Below are 16,593 nucleotides of genomic sequence, written 5' to 3'. Positions count from 1 at the left end.
ATCCTATCGTTGGTATTCAACACATTCAATTTGTTTTGACCAATACAACAGGTAGATGTATACCTTGTAAAGACCGTCTCACCGTCCAATGGCAGCGAATGTTAATTTCCCGGCGGTGGAGGAGAAGAACGGGGCCTAGGGTTCGGCGAGCGATGGGGGCGGTTACGTGGCGGTGTCAAACTCCGTTTAGATGTTGGGGAATCACTGCGTCACGTGTAGTGGAAAAAACGGTCCCGTGGAATAAAATCGTTCGTCCGCAGGTCATATGAAGTAGCGGCTCCTAGTGCCGAGAACATCTGGGTGTCCTTGATTATTGGCGGCGTTGAAGACAGTAACGAGCAGCTACGGTCCTGCGGAACCGTAGTTGTAGCGGCAAGCAAGTTCGTTGGCGTGCGTGTGACGGGTCTCTGCTGCTCGCTGGAATCCGTTGTATCGGTCGTAAGTCGTGTCATGGTATAGTGTCGGTGCTGTTCTTGTCGTGGCCTGACGTAATCAGTCACAGGGTCTTGGGGAAAAACGCGGTTGTTATCGTTGTGGCCGAGCGTCATAAGGAGGGCCTCTATCGTAGAGACGTGGCTGTTGTCGAGGCGCGAGGTCATATTCATCAGTGCTCTTCGCCACTTGATACGAACATGAGGATTCAATGTTTGCCTCGAACTCACGTGGCAGTTGGGAGTGATGAGTTCCTGGGTGTGTGAATTGCGCGTAGAGGCCGAGTTCTTCGCGGACGATTTGTCGGGTTGTCGCTGCGAGGTCGAGCGACTGGTTGCTCTCTATACTTGCAACAGTCGTCACATTGACTAGCCTGCCAAACTTCGGCATGACGTGCCTCGTCTTAATTTTCGAAAGTGCGACAGTGCCGAATTGGAGCTGCGCTGGAAGTCAGGGTGTCTTCCGCGATGCGGAAACTGTAAACGTCCTTGGCCTTTACTTTTAGGATGTTCCTGACTTTGCCTTCCGCAGAAATTGCGGAGTCCACCATCCTACACAATTTTCTAACCGCCTCAATGTGATTCATGGAGAATTCGGCTCGCATTTACGCGCGCTGAATGAGCGTGCTTTCAGCCCTTTTCCTTTTCTCCATGGAGTCGGAGAAACACTCTTATTTCGGGAACACATTTGTCCCATGTCGTTAACGTTTCGTCGTGATTTTGATACCTTACTAACGCAGTAGGTGCTAGAAAGAGCACGACGTTCGAAAGCCGAGAAGTGGTATTTCGCTTGTTGGCTGCGTTCACTCGCTTGTAATAGATGAACTATTCTTCGACGTCTCTACCCGGTCTTCCAGCGAAGGGAGGCGTATTTTTCAGTTGTGGAGCAGAAGTGGTGGTTGGAGAAGTTGGGCGGGGATGGGCGGGCGGGGGGGGGGGCTTGTTCGCCAGCGTGGTTGAACATGTCAAACTCCAATGTTTTCGGTGAAAGTCTAGGAAGGCGACGGCTCCGTCGAAGGAATTGATGCTGAACCTCCGCCTGCGGGTGTTGATTACCAAGTGCCTTTTACTAGAGCAGTTGCATTGAGTAGTGATGAAATGGTTTTATTTACAGGAGGTGGATGATGGTGGTTGCGCACTTCGGCCTTCCAAAGCTCTTCGTGTTCCACTTCCAATCTTCTTCTTCTCTGCCTTTCGTATGTCCGTTACAATATCTTAAAATACTTTCCTAAGCATTTCAAAACGCTCCTTACTACCTTTAATGAGATAGGGTATGCCAGCCACATGTCCTTGGCTTCGAAAGAGGTTATTATACAAGGGTCCTCCACAAAACATAAGCTGTCACTTATGCGAAGTGTAAACAGAACATTTATAGTAAAAATAAGTGGGATGCAATACGATAGGAATGAATGCGGACCAGTTGTTCTTATTCATATTTCGCGAACTTCCTTAAAGCAGCAGTGCCTTCAAGTTAACGCAAGTCACGTTTTCCACGTCCACATGTAGTTATCGACCCCCTAGCAGCAATTTGCTACTGATAATGCAAAGGGGGGACGAACAAATATGTGTAATATTGATAATTAGGACCAGTATTGAAAGCGATACAAAACGGGTGCCAAGCTGTCACTGATTCCGTTAATGGGGATGGCAATTGTCGGGCTGATTCCAAGGGCGGACGAATCGGCCCCTCGAAACGCACCACGAAAGCGCGGACAATTTAGAGTTGGTCATTTTAGTGCGCCAGCGAACGAGAACTAAACGAACAGATCACGCGCTACAAATGCAATCTCATGCATTACAATTTATTCAAGAACAATTAAAGTCCTGAATGTTCAACAGCGTATCCAGTCCACAATTCTTCGACGGTACTTGAATGCTTCTCTTCCTGGAAACACTAACGCTAACTCCAGCGCTGACTGTCGTTGTTTCTTCCGTCGTCGTAACTTGTCACGGCTCATACGGTGTCGTCATCCGATTCTTCCAGATCGACGATCGACTGACCGGCCAACATCACAGACACGTCTTCTTTGGCTGACGGAGCCACAATGAGCATAATTTCACCATCTCTGGACCGACTGCTTCACTGGCTCGTCGGTGCACGCTTTCATCTCCTCTGCCCCGGGTTCCAGAAGCGTCGGGAGGGTTCTTCGGCAAGCAGCACAGCCAAAGCTAGGGAAAGTTCGAGATTTCTCTCGCAGGTTCTACTCACGGCGGCGTCGCTCGGTGTCGCGTTATGTTTTACCTCTAGATTATTCCAGGCTTTACCGCGCGTTTGATCTGGTTGTTTGCGGATCTGCCGCGGCTTCGAGTGGGCGAGGAGAAGCGTCGACGCGCTGGCGTCTTTTATTACTTGCTTCTCCGCCGTTCGCGCTTCTTGGGCGAGCGGCTGGGGCCGTGCTATCACACTGCCGTTTGAAAGTGGCCGCGCGTGCGATTTGTTGGCGCGCTCGGTTGTCACACACGCCTCCAATTTGCAACGCTGACAGAGCTGCAGCGCGGGCGCCTCCCGCGGTCACGTCCCTAATGGGCCCCACCTGTTCACGTGGCCACACAAAACAGTGACGCGAACTTCAGGTGGCACTTCGTCTGCTAAGCGCGCGCGTGTAGTCATGATTGGTCACCACCATTGTGGTCGCCGCCGTTATCAGCGTCAACATGTGATGGAAAAAAACACTGAGCAATGGGGAATCGCTGCAATTCGTGGAGTCGCGAATAATTTTCGCTTCAATCCTCTGCAAAGAAGCGATTCTGAAATGGACACGCTCCGACCAGCGGAAAGGAGGCACTTGGAAACGCACGCTTGAGCCATGCTGGCTGTGAAGGACCCAGAATAGGAAGAAACGTTGTGGACAGGAGAAGCACTCATACCCTGTCCACAAAAATAAGCAGTTCGTTGACTAACGACAACAAATGATTTATTCAACGATTTATTAAATGTCAAATACCTTCGCACTGCTTGAAATTCCATTCGCGTCTGCTGATGATTGCATTTCGCCGGAGTCTCCTTTTTTCACCGCCCACCCACAAACACACACACACGCTGTCGACGCTCTGCACGTCTCTTCCCCAGCCAAGCGTCCGTACTGGCGCTTCTCGTCCCTGTCGCCATCAAATTCCGAAGATCAGCACAGTCTCTGGGTGTGTAAGGCCAACGTTCAATGCATCGCGGAGACGCGTGGAGAGACGTAAATTGAATGCGCAGTCCTACCTGGAATCTTTTATAAACGAACGTTGGAGCTCTCCGCGACAAAGACATTCATTCTTGCGGTACTTGAAACGCCACTGGTGTAAGTTGGCACGACATGCTGGTAGGTGATGAAGTTGAGATCATCGCTCGCAGTTATTAAACGCGGACGAGCGCAGGACAAATCATTCGAAGCGGCTTGGCGAAACGCAGTATTCGAGACGAACCAACCCAAACAATCCAAGTCAAGCCACTGTCAGGCGTCGCTGCCAGTCGGCACCACGATGATAACACTAAGATCGTCGACGTTATCGTTACTAGCGCATCGTCACTCAGCGTCTGGGGCGTGGCCTGGGGTGCCCGCTGAACGCGTCATTGTACTGTCGATGTGGCAGGGTGCTGAACGCCCCGTTGTGCCTTGGTAAGCTGTTTGATGCCGAAATAAACAACTTCTGCGTAATGAAGGCAATACATGCTTCGCTCAAAAACCTTTGCCTACCAAGCTCTGGATTGACGGCCACATGTGAAGCTTCAAATGTTATGTCACTGCTCCTTGAAATGCCAGAATAAATCCCCACGCAGCATGTGCGTTGCCACAGAACATTAGGTCGTTAGTTTCTGAATTCCATTTACAACGCAAAAAACACATTTTGTCTCAAATATGGCAATCAACATTTTCAGTTATTGTTTATGGTACATAAACCAATTAAGCGGAATATGGAACATACGTTAAGGATAACTGAATGCCACAAATGAGCGCTTAAGCAAGCGCTCGCCGCTGCCTTCAAATGACAGCACGAAATGACGGCGCCAGCGGTAAGCCTCGACAGGGCGCGCGCATCAGAAAAACAATGGTAAAAGTGCGCCGAAAGCGCGCCCCCTCAAACACTCCGGAGAACACCGCCGCCGACAGCCAGCAGGCTCGAATAGAGTGCCTGCGAAAAGCGTGAAAAAATTGAGAATCGCGACACCTTTCCATGTCGGGCGAAGGCGCCGTCGCGGACGCCTCCGCAGCAACGAGACCAACACCAGGGAACTTTCTCGCTCTTTCGCCAAGTCTCCGTTGTGCTGTCAGCAGTTGAGTCATGTCGAAGATTTCGCGAACCCGAGCGCAACCCAAAGAAGTGCACGGCAACGGTAGGTTAGGGTTAGTCAGTGAAGGAATAAGTTGTGCTGTACAATGAAGTGTGTGCTCCAGTCGTGCAGATAAGATGTGTTTTTTTATGATATAATACCCTCAGTTGGTCTTGCAAGAAGTTCTGAGAAATGACGCTGTACGAGCAGTGAAGTTGTGAAGCCAGTGTCACCGAGCGGAGACGTGATCACCGACTGCCGAAGGGAACGACTGCTCAGCGCAGCAGCCTACGTGGAGGGATTCCTGAGCCGGTGAATGTGAAAACACTTGAGGTCTTCTCGAATAGTCTGGAGGGTTCGTGCTTGAGCGCAATTGATTCATTGTTCCAGGCCCGTAGCCAGGGTGGGGGGGCTAGGGGCCTGGCCTCCCAATATTTGGTGAAGTAGGTGTTTTCACCAAAAAGAATTATTGAAAATAGGTGTTTTTCTGAAATAGTCAAGGTTTTCAACAATTGCCCCCCTCCCCCGCCCGAAAAAAATTCCTGGCTGTGGGCCTGAATTATTGTTCCCACTTGTTGGTAAACTCACGTCAGTTGCATCGTGATTGATACCAGCCAAGCGTGAATTTCACTGTGTTGTTTGTACTGCCTTAATTGAGAACATATTTTGTTTGCGTTATGAACTCCTGGGTTTGACTCGGTCTTTGGACCACAACCGGCGTTCGCTGGCGCTAAAAGGACCTGCCCTTAAATTGTCCGCCGTTTCGTGGTGCGTTTCGGGGGGCCGATATATCAGCCCTTGGAATCTGCCCGGCGATTGCCTCTCCAGTAACGGCGTTATGTCATGCAGCAGCTGTTAAGCTAGTTTCTATTAGCCTTCTTTCAAGATATCTAAAGAACCCTGTATACGCGCACACATACGCACGAATACAGCACATAGTCAAGCAGCAGCGCCCTTCTCCCCACCCCCCTGCTCTTCACAGCCGTCCCGAAGCAAAAGTTACACGGTTCCTTATGCGTTTTCCCTAGAAGAATCGAATGCAAAATCCATCGTCTTCTTTTTTTTGTATTTTGAGTCAACAGTATTTCAGTCAACGGCTACTGTGCCTAACGCTGTTTTGCACTGGCTCCTGGATCAAAGGTATTGGAAGCTTTCTGCACCTCACGTGGTTTTGCAGCGCCTCTCGGATAGACACGCCCTTGACGAAGCGTCGGTGTCATTGATGAAGTCATCAAGTGGTGTCACGTTATGTTACATCATAGCGACTCAGGGGTGCAGGTAGAAACTTGTTCCGAGGGGCACGTCCTTGATATGAAGTGGTGGTCGGGCACGCAAGAGTGGTCCAGTGCCATTTTGTGCTTTGTATCTCATGGAAGAAAAAATTTCGGGGGGTGGGGGAGAGCACGTGCCTTGTGTGCGACCCCCTCGATACGCTACTGTAGTGACGCCATCACATGATCATGATATTTTGGTCCGTTCGTGTTGAATCCGACGACACCGTAGCCGACGGCCACTTTTCGTGCTTGATGAGGCACTTAAGGTTTTGCCGTAAAATCCTGGCTGCGTACTTGTTCCTCAGGCGGCACCAAATCCGCGCCACCGCACTGCACAAGCTGCAGTCCGCCTTTCAAGGCTTCTGAGATCCAGTGCTGGGCAGTATCGAAGATACATGTATCTTAGATACTATCTTAGATACTCTCTGGGTATCTTGTATCTGTATCGCGATACGTCTCGAAAGACGAGTATCTGTATCTGTATTTCCGATACATTCGATAATGTATCGTATATCTTAAGATACAAGATACTTCTATCGCAACACAATTGTGCGAAAAAATAGTCGCTAGCCAAGCTCCGCTTCTGGAGCTGGTACTGGTGCCACTAAGCCGTCTCTGAATACGTCTAAGGGCAGTGACGCAATTTTATTTTTCCGCCACAGTCCTCCAGTGAGGGCAGAAGATGAGGAAGACAAGCGCGCGGACGTCTACGCCCAGCCCACGTACCTTTTGGTTTGTCGATTTCTTTTCCTTTTAGTTGTGTCAATGCCACGACACTTGTTCTTAGCCACTGCCCTGCGCCGCGTACTCCACTGCGTGCAGCGCCTATCGCGCAAATTCTGATGTTGCTACAGTGTCGTTATTGAAGATTCTCTTGCTTCTTGCGTCTTGCCGTCTTGCTCCGTAACAAAATGCGATGCGTGCAAGAACGGTGTTGCTTTGTGTCTCGTGGATTTTACATATCAGCGATTTGAAGGATCTCGTAGATGTAAGTTTGACTTGCATGCAATGAATTAACTTATTTGCAAATAAGATTCTAACAACTTTAGCACCACTGGTGCTGATGCTAGATCTAATAGAGCAAGCGTTTACCTAACAGAAAACATCTTGGCGTACTATATTTTTCACTTGCTGCTACATTTATTCAAAGAATTTATGAAATCGTAATTTCATTATTAGGGAAAAGTGCTTTCTCAGCTGTCATTTTGCATCCGATACATTACCTATGTCTCTGTACTGGTTTTCCGGTCTGGTCACAGCAGTATGTCTTTTGTAACGTGCCCCCCAAATAAGATCTCTGCTTTATTCTTCTAACTGTCTGCTTTATATTTCTGCTACTGTTTGCACATTTACACGTTGCCAAGGCGATTTTGATGACAAATATATAATTATGTGGGCGTCCCTTGAGTTACATTACAAAACATTCTGCTTACCGCTTAGGAAAACAGCGAAACTGAGTTTGCATTATAATAATGGAAATTATTACGAGCCATCTTAAAGATGTTAGGAAGGGGATTCGAGACACGTCGTTTTACTGAATGCTCCGTTTTACTCATGAGCGTACCAACGAGCCGTTTCAGGCAATTTCCCATAGGCACTGAATTTTCTATTGTCTCGGAATCAGCCTTGCGGATCCTGCGAAATAAGGAGGTACAACAACACACAATCGTCTGGTTCCCAGCTCACACGGGACAGATCAAGGGCGCTCCGTCCAACCTCAACAAGAAGGCCCATAGAGCTGCGCGAGGAGTCGTCGACCGCGTAGCTACTGAACGGCATGACGATAAGGTTGTTGACAACAAAGATCCCCCAACGACGTACAATGAACTTTGCAAGAACTTTTATCTGAGGAGGCGAAAGTATCCGCCACCGCACAGTAAACTGAACAGGCCTCAGGCATTGACGCTCAGACTCCTGCAGGTCGGGGCATATCCCAGTCCCGCACTCTTGCACAAAATTTACCCAGAAATTCAGACGTCAAACACGTGCGCGCTTTGCTCAGACTTTGCCAGCTTAGATCATATGCTCTGGCGGTGCCCTGCGTTACGGGTTCAAAACGTTTCATCGTCAAAGTAGGATGCCGCGCTACGCAGTACGGATTTCAGGACGCAGCTATGGGCAGTCCAACGGGCCCGCGACTTGGCGGACAGGTTAGGCCTATCTGTCCCGACGTGGGAGCGGCCCGCTACGGGCTAGTTCACGCCCCGACGGACCTAAATAAAGTTTTTCCATACCATAATAGGTAAGTTGACGATAGTTCATGCTCATAGCTATAAAGGGCGCCGTCTGTATTGTGTTTCTGTACTCATTCAATGTGTATGTTTGATACAGAGACACCTCTCTATTTTACTTATATTAGTTTTCCTGTTTTAGGCCTTCTTAAATATTTTCCGCATTACTAATCGCCACCTAATGGGAGCCATAAGCGCCAGTAGCGCGAATAGCGGCGGTGTCCTGCGACGCTTTTTTGTGTGTGTGCAACTATACAATACGTCTGAGACGTTTCTCTGTTGCATATGTTCTCTCGTTGAAGAAAAATTGCTAAAAGATTGCACAGTGAGTATATCGACAAAGAATCCTTTACGCCAGCAGGTAAGTAGAACATGAAAATTCATTGCAGTTTTACGTCATCTACGTATTCACCAGGAGCCTCAAACTGAGCTTATAGCCAGCGGGCCGCAGTGGCGAAATTTAGTTGCAAGGGCCGGGACAGTGAAGATGGTGGGAGAGAGTTTGAACAAAATGACGTTGCCATTCAAAAGGAAGCCTTTTCCATGTCTCATATATAGGTAATTCCTGAGGGATTTGGAATCAGGATTCGAGAAACATCGATACCGATGTACACAACGAGTGAATTCTAGACGAGGATTCTGAAATATAGAGTTTTTGTTCCACGGTTATGTTTCAGCACATGGTGACCACATGTTCCTCACTAAAGGAATGCTTGAGACCTGTCATGCCTGTGTAGCTCACGAACATACTTATTTAGAAAATAAAAACAAATGGGACGTAGACGGTCATGTGTGCGGGCCGGGCCGCTAGCGAAAGGTCTCGAACCCCTAGTATACACCATGCGACCCCCCCCCCCCCAAAAAAAAAAAATCACTACCAGCGTTGTTGCGGCTGTACACCTGTCCGGATCATGGAGGAAGGAATACTAAGAAGAGGCCCTATCGTATTTCAATGCATTGCGAAAAGTGTGGCGGAAGTGACGTCAGATTTATGGGGAAACAAACCGGTATGGGGCAAACAAAACAGCAGACGCCTCGCGGCGTGCTCTCTGCGGTGATTAGCTTCTGCGCAGATTTGTAGTCCCGGCGTAAACTTAGCGCGTATTGTGCGGTTCGCACGCAGTAAAATGTTGCAAACAGACGTTTACCAGGCTGTTCGTGCGTGGCAGGCCCGAGCGCTGCGTGCTGAAACTCTTCGTGGAACGTTTTTGTGCAACAGTACAGAATACCGGTACGTGCCGTGATCAAAAACGTTCAGCCCCTGCATCATCGTATTCGAACTCACCTAGCAGTGACTTACGCGTCCTGCTGGGCGTTAGGCCTTCCTTTTCTCGTAGCCCGATTTCCCGATCTGTTGCCGGATTAGCGGTTCTGTGTTCGTGTATATGGAGTGAGCGTAGTAGCTATTCAGCGCAACGCCAACCTATAGTTGACGTAACTTCACGTCGAAAAGAGGACACCGCTGTATTGTATACGCGATCGTGCATTAAAGTTTGTAATTCCAATACGCACACAACAAGCACGCAGCGAGCGCACACCGCAGAATATATACATCACGTAGTCCGATAACAACAACATAAGTTTATTGCCCTTTCGTTGAACGACACAGCCTCTAAAAACGTACGATGCCTTCGGCGCATGTTATGCACGGCGCGTCAGACGCCAAAAACAAAAGTTCACGTGTGTTCTGAGTTGACACAATGAGTAAGAAGCAACAGAGCGCACATCCGAGAGCTTCGCATGCAAATACCATGCATTAGTGATCAGCAATGAAGCGAACGTGTACGTACACATGAAAAGTGACACCCGGTACTTTCCGCAGTGCACGCGATTTGCACCGGGTATACGCAACCATACGCAACAGCTGGGCATTGCGTAGCTTTCCTAAAGAACACACACAGGGAGCAGCATGCGTGAATCGACTGCGCCGCGGCCGCGGTGCCTTGCACGGTGAAACAAAAAAAAAAGGCTCAAATCGCGCATGCGCTTGCAAAAGACACGGCGGAAATCGCGAAATGTTTCGTGGCTCCTTCGCTAGGAGGCGATGCGGGTGTTTGCGACGTGGAGGCTTCACGAATGTGACGTCAGGGCCTCTCCTTATTTTTCCTTCTCCATGGTCCGGATATACGGTATTGTGCAACTGTCTTTTACGGACAAAGTACAAGTCCACACCGGTATTTGCGTCCTCGTGCGAAGACTTCTTATAGAATTTATTGTGATTATATGGCAACCCGCTATAGCTGGTCGGCAAGCAAGAACCGCTGTCAGCGAAGAAGCTAAAACAAACCCCAATAAGTTGTTTTTGAAGGAAACTAATGTCCTTTGAGCAAGAAGGGCAAAACTTTTGAGATACTAACAGACATTTCATTCAAGTGAAACAAAATAGGTCACAGTTAAGAAATTTTCAAGAAGGCATTTTCGTGCATAGGACGCGTTTGCTGCTACATTATATGGATCTATAATAGCAAATTTGAGAATGTATCGAAGTATCTTAAGGTACAATTGCCAAGTATCGTATCGGATACAATTATTGCGGCAGTATCTTGTATCTGTATCTCCAATACTTCTTGCTGGAGTATCTTGTATCGTATCGCGATACAATTTCAAAGTATCTTTTGCCCAGCCCTGCTGAGATCGATCGCCCATTGCCGGCAGAATTCGTCACCAGTGTGAAAACGCTGGCGCTCTGGAGCTGCGAGGCTGTGTCGAATAAAGAATAAAAAAGGAGTATAATGACGCAGCAGCATTCTTGGCAACATCTGAAAGGAGTTGCCTTCCATATTCTCCATAATGTGCCTGATCGCATCTTGCTCCGACCCTGCTGGATTAACAGCTCTGTAGAGGTCCGGTATATCTGCGATGTAGCTGGTACAAGCCTCACTCGGTTGCTGTGCTCGCTGGCGGAAACGTTCGGCACGGAGCTTTGCGTAAAGCGACTCAACCAAGTTCGTCAGTGAACTGAGGGCGCCATGCAGATCAGCTGGAAATTTCGGAGGCATGATTGTGGAACTAGCAGGGGGTCGGCGTCAGCAAGGTGAAATATGTAGTCTGGAAAGTTTTACAGCGAAAGCTGTTATGAGATCATTTCACCGACCGTTTTTGGCGCCGTAGTTGTCCGCCGCCGCCGCCGCCGCGCCGCCGCCGCCCGGTGTCCGTAACCAGTTATCGCTCGAAATAAGAAAAAAAACTAAATAAGAAAAAAATTCCAGGATGGAATGAGGTTCGAACCTGGGTCCTCTGCGTGGGAGCCCAGTATTCAACCTCTGAGCCATGCCGGTGCTTGAAATTGCTTTGCTAAAGGTCCTATACAGGCTTCATGTCGGGAAGGAACACATTAGCATATGCAATATAGCGTGGTAGAAGAGTAAAATAGCACCGAGCGTAGCACAACGCGAATTTTGTAACCAGGCGTCACTCAATTGCGAATTGGCGCAACGGCGAGGTTGTTGAATGCTTCCAACCCATTACAAAGGACCCTGCATAATTCTTCAACTTCAGGCACGCATCAACAAAGTCGCATAATGCCTTACATGGGTTTAGCAGGTACCAACGCTCTCCGTAGAATGACAAAAAATGGCAGAGTGCTGCTGGCCTACTTCTCAAAAAACACACTCCTCTGGGTCTCAGTAAAAATTACAATGATTTATAGCGTAGTGGGTTCCTCGCAAAGGTCACTTGTATTGGTGCCAAGGAGGCCCATAGCGTATGATCCATTTCTCGGGGTCTCAGTAAAGTTCTTCGCTCCCCCCCCCCCCCCCGTCTCTTTCCCACGTCCAACGTATGTTTATCAGCATGACGGGAGAGGGGAAATAGGACCGGGCGTCACCCAATGCAAATTACATAACTGGTGGGCCGTTTAAAGATTCCAACCCATTACAAAGGGCTGAGCCATATTCTTCATCGTCATCAGTCGTCGCGTGAACAAAGTGCACATAATGCCTTACAGACCGTGTAGCTGGTGCCTCACTTCTCCGCGAATGACGAATTATGGCTTAGTAGGTGCTTCCAACTTCACAGAAATTGTGATTTATGGCGTAGTGGTACCTTTCTAGTGTACTTGTATTGTAGCCCCAAGAGAGCTTAACGGGCTCTAGAAACGCCGCTCTTCCAGCTTCGCTGTGACTGTGCTGCGGTTTTAGCGCAGGCCTGGCGTTTTTTTCTGAAGTACTGTGGCTATTCAAAAAGTCAGTTCATCTGATTTTTACGGTGCGGCTGTCTGTGAAGATGACGGTCTGTCTGGTCGTCCTACTGTTCGTAGGGTGCACACTCTCGTATCAGGCCGCCAAGACCACTCGTGTATCAGGCCCAGGTGCTGATCGCGAATTGCCGACGAAAGTGCGAGTGCTGCTCTGATAAAGCATGCCGTCCAAGTTGAGTGTGAACGAAAAGTAGGTGCACTTCACACGCTGGAGGCGTCGGTCTCAGCGTCCAACGGTTATGCAAGAGTGACACAGCTTTCTTACGAGGAGTTGAATACCCAGAAAACTCCGCCGATTGAACTAAAGCTTGCCTTCTGGGAATAATTACGGAAAATCACTTAGAACGGCGCAGCAAGCAACCTGAGTCTTTTTAAATCACAGGATGATTGCAATTGTATTTCTGAGTGTTTCACTAGTGGTAAAAGGGGAGCTCCGTCACTTATTCTCTGTGTGGTGCGCCAGCTTCTTACCCTTGCACTTCCTCCGCCACCTCCCCGAGGGAGACTGACCGGTTCTTAACTGCGGAAATCAGCGTGTTGATTGTCCCAGTGAACAGACGCTGGAGGTAACTGCCGAAATCGGACGCGTGAAGCGTGCCGGCCGAAGCGAAGCGTGCGGAACAGTAGAGAAGAAGGAGGCAGGCAATAGGGACCCTGTCCTATGTCAGCACCTCAGTTCCAATCGTTGCTTGCCTACCTTCTTTCCTGCCCCTATGCGCCGACGAAGCACCGAGAACATTGTGCCCGTGGACAACGCTAACGTAATCGGGAAATGCTGAATAAATGTTGTTGTGTTAGTACTGTCTGTGTGTCGAGATGCGCGCATCGGGCGCCTCCGAAGGCGAAAGAGCACCAAGGTGTGTGTGCGCGCGCTGGGACGTTATAGTATGTTACAGTCTAGAAATAAATATAACCTCCAAATTTAAGTGAATGACACAAATCAAAATTTCAGTGAATGATAGAAATCTATACTACTGGGAAGCTGGCCATCGGTATAATTATATTCATGCATAATATTGTGGGGTTCATGTGTAAAAAAACAGGTTATTTGTAATATTACATAAAACCTGTGTATGGTTGTCTCAGTGTATGATACGTAAAATTGGCTGCACTGTTTTCTTAATGATACTAAACACCGCTTTGCTGTTTCCTGTGTAGGGGGCGCCGAGTGGACTCAATCTGTTTGTGGAGCTTCTTCCTTGATCTCAGAAGTTTCGAAACGCAAATTCGCTCCCTCTGGTATATATATATATATATATATATATTATATATATATATATATATATATATATATATATATATATATATATTATTGAGAACTAACTACAATAATGCCACGGAAAGTATAGGGGATGTTTTTCAGTAGCCAATGTAAGGTAAATTGAAGAAAGAAAAGTGGACGAAAAGATAGCTTGCCGCGGGCAGGGACCGAACCTGCGACCTTCGAATAACACGTCCGATGCTCTACCAACTGAGCTACCGCGGCGGCGATCCCCCCGTCCACTTTATAAGGTATGTATGTACATTTTTAAACGTGGGAGCGTCAGTCAGCGCCGCCAGTAGCCATGACGGCGAGTGTGGAACACTCTTTTTCTGCCTGTTGGCGTCACGTAGCACGTGAACTTATTACGAGCTGGCAGCTGACCAATAATCCCTCGCATACTACCTGAAAGCATCAAGTCTGCCAGAACGAGGCCCTCGCTATGAATGAAGGAAAGAAGTGTTAATTTCAAGGGCTCGTTCAAGAGCCCTTGAAATTAACACTTCTTTCCTTCATATATACACACACATATATATATATATATATATATATATATATATAATATATATATATATATATATTATATATATATATATATATATATATATAGATAAAGCACGAGGTTTACTATATACATAGTAAACGAAAAACGAACAAGTTAATACGCCACTGGCTGCCCTCTAAAAACCCGATGAGGCAAAAGTAGTTCTTCATTCGCGTTTTTAAGTGATGCTCCCCGTAGCGATCTCACGGACGAACATTTCAGCATAGAGCAATGTGTGGTGACCACTTCTAAATAAAGAAATGAAAATCTTTGCACCTGTGCCTCAAGGTGGTTCCACTCTGGAGGCGACGTTTCCAGCCTACTTACGATGGCTAGCTACTTCCCTAGTTTCGGGGATCTTGAGAAGTTCTTCCAAGGTCAGTTTAGGAGGAAGCTCTCAAGAGCGATTTTATGGAGGGGGATAAACCCTCGAATCACCACAAAATGTGACTTTGCTTAGCCTTAACTTCCCCTACAACTTTTGAGGAGTTGAATACTCCATTGGTAAAATGGCTAGTCTTTGTGGACTGTTCTAGCTGCGAATTTGTATATATAAGGAAGGTTTCTGCTGATATGCCAAATGCGCAGCGACGGTCCGAAGTGTTTTCGTGGAAGTATATTTGTCTAGCTCCTTTTTGTCAGATTTTCGTGATCAATTACAATTTGTATTACTTAGAAAACACCCAAACAAGTTTCGATCACTGATTCTTTCACTCGAAATGGCTAACAGTCTACGTTGACAATTTGGATATATGATGCTGTCCGGCAGTGTAACTGTTCCGCAGATGGTACAGAAGATGTTCTGCGGTTGCATGAGGGCTGCAAAGGAGCCGAGGAAACCCCACACAACATATCAGACAAGTGAAGTGTGCTAGGTGAAAGTAAGTAAGTAACAGTAGTAAGCGCTCTTAGAGGAATAAATTATTGCTACTGCCGAGTGCTTGACGAAACTAGCCTCTTCAAGTTGCTGATTGATTCAGAGAAAAGTTCTCGCAAAGCTAGTCTTCGATTTCTACATCGAGCGCGGGCTTCAGGAGGTGATAATACGATTCATCACATTTATTGTGACGAAAGGTGGATATTGTATATGAAATCTGAATCCGTGGTCCAGCCATTTAACGCACAGGCGTATTTCAGAACAGGGCCCCAAGCAGGCGGACCTCACATCATCATCGAAGCGTCTACCTTGACTCCTTCTAGGGTTCAGCTTATTGACGCGTTTAGAGTTGACTCCAACAATATCACTAGTTGTCGATGCTGGTGTGTGTTTGCTCTTGAATACCCAGTATCTGCTTAGCAAACATGTCCGGCGTGAAACTTGACTATCGTCCCGCGATCATGGCTGCTTCTGTGTCACTGCTCGATATCCAGTGTCCTTAAAGTAAGTTTCACTGATTGCTAGAATCAATGTTTTCGAGCGTCGTGAGACCACTGGAAAAAAGACTTGAAAGTCTTGAGTACTGTCGCCGTCGCGCATGTCCACCGCAGCATGGCCGTCCTAATTGTCGCGCTCAAACGTAAGGTGACCACCACTGTTGCGGGATACACTGAAGGCCACACGCATAATTCTTCGGTGTGAGAGAGTACCGTTCTCTAGGCTGCTGTCGTAGTGGATTCGTGGTCAATGTGCTCGGATGCTGACCTGAAAGACGCGGTTCCGATGCCGGCCGCGGCCGTCGCATTTATATGGAGACGACATGCTACAGGCCCGCGTACTGTGCGATGTACGTGCAAGTGAAAGAACACCAGGTGGTAAAAATTATCCGAAGCTCCCCACTACACCTTCCTATAACCTGAGTTGCTTTAGGACCGTAAACCCTATAAACATAGGCGTGTGCAGGGTTGCCCATCAGGGGGTGGGGGGCAAAGGTTCATCGCGGCGCCCCCCACCCTACTAAGTCAATGGATGGGGCAGAGTTTGCGCCCCCCCCCCCCTCTTAGTGGTCTAGAAGGGTCAACGTACGCGGCAGTTTTGTGTCCCCCCCATATTAGGTGATAAGGGGAGCGGCCGCCCCCCCCCCCCCCCCCCACCCCCCCCCCTTCCTGTGCGCCGCATATGCCTATAAACAAACCAAACAACTCTACCATCACGTAATGGTTGGATTTATTTGATTTAGTACTATCACTGCTCTTAAGAATACTCATACATCGGACGCCTCTTCTTCTCTTTCAATTGCTGCTGATAACTTCATGAGCTCCATCTCACGGTAGTGTTACAAGCGATACAATGTAATGGATATTTTCGAATTTCAAGTATAGGTATATGTACTTTCATATCAAGGATATGGAATGTTACACAACGCAATTTATTTCTGTTCGCTTCACAGTTATGTTGATTTTAGGGCGGTCAGCGTCTATTAATTAGCACTATATTCCTTCTGTAAGTTAGAAGAGTG

General features: G+C 47.9%; 1 non-coding gene across 1 annotated transcript; it reads right to left on the bottom strand.

The window, feature by feature from the left end:
* Positions 1-13,805: 13,805 nt before the first annotated feature.
* Trnat-ugu (transfer RNA threonine (anticodon UGU)) lies at positions 13,806-13,878 on the bottom strand. The gene has a single exon. It is a non-coding gene; the product is annotated as a tRNA-Thr (tRNA).
* Between the last annotated feature and the right edge of the window lie 2,715 nt (positions 13,879-16,593).

This window comes from Rhipicephalus sanguineus, chromosome 3 (assembly GCF_013339695.2).
Source record: "Rhipicephalus sanguineus isolate Rsan-2018 chromosome 3, BIME_Rsan_1.4, whole genome shotgun sequence".
In the NCBI taxonomy this organism is placed as follows: Eukaryota; Metazoa; Arthropoda; class Arachnida; order Ixodida; family Ixodidae; genus Rhipicephalus; species Rhipicephalus sanguineus.
The sequence above is the reverse complement of the archived record's forward strand: the minus strand, read 5'-3'. Positions and strand labels throughout refer to the sequence as shown.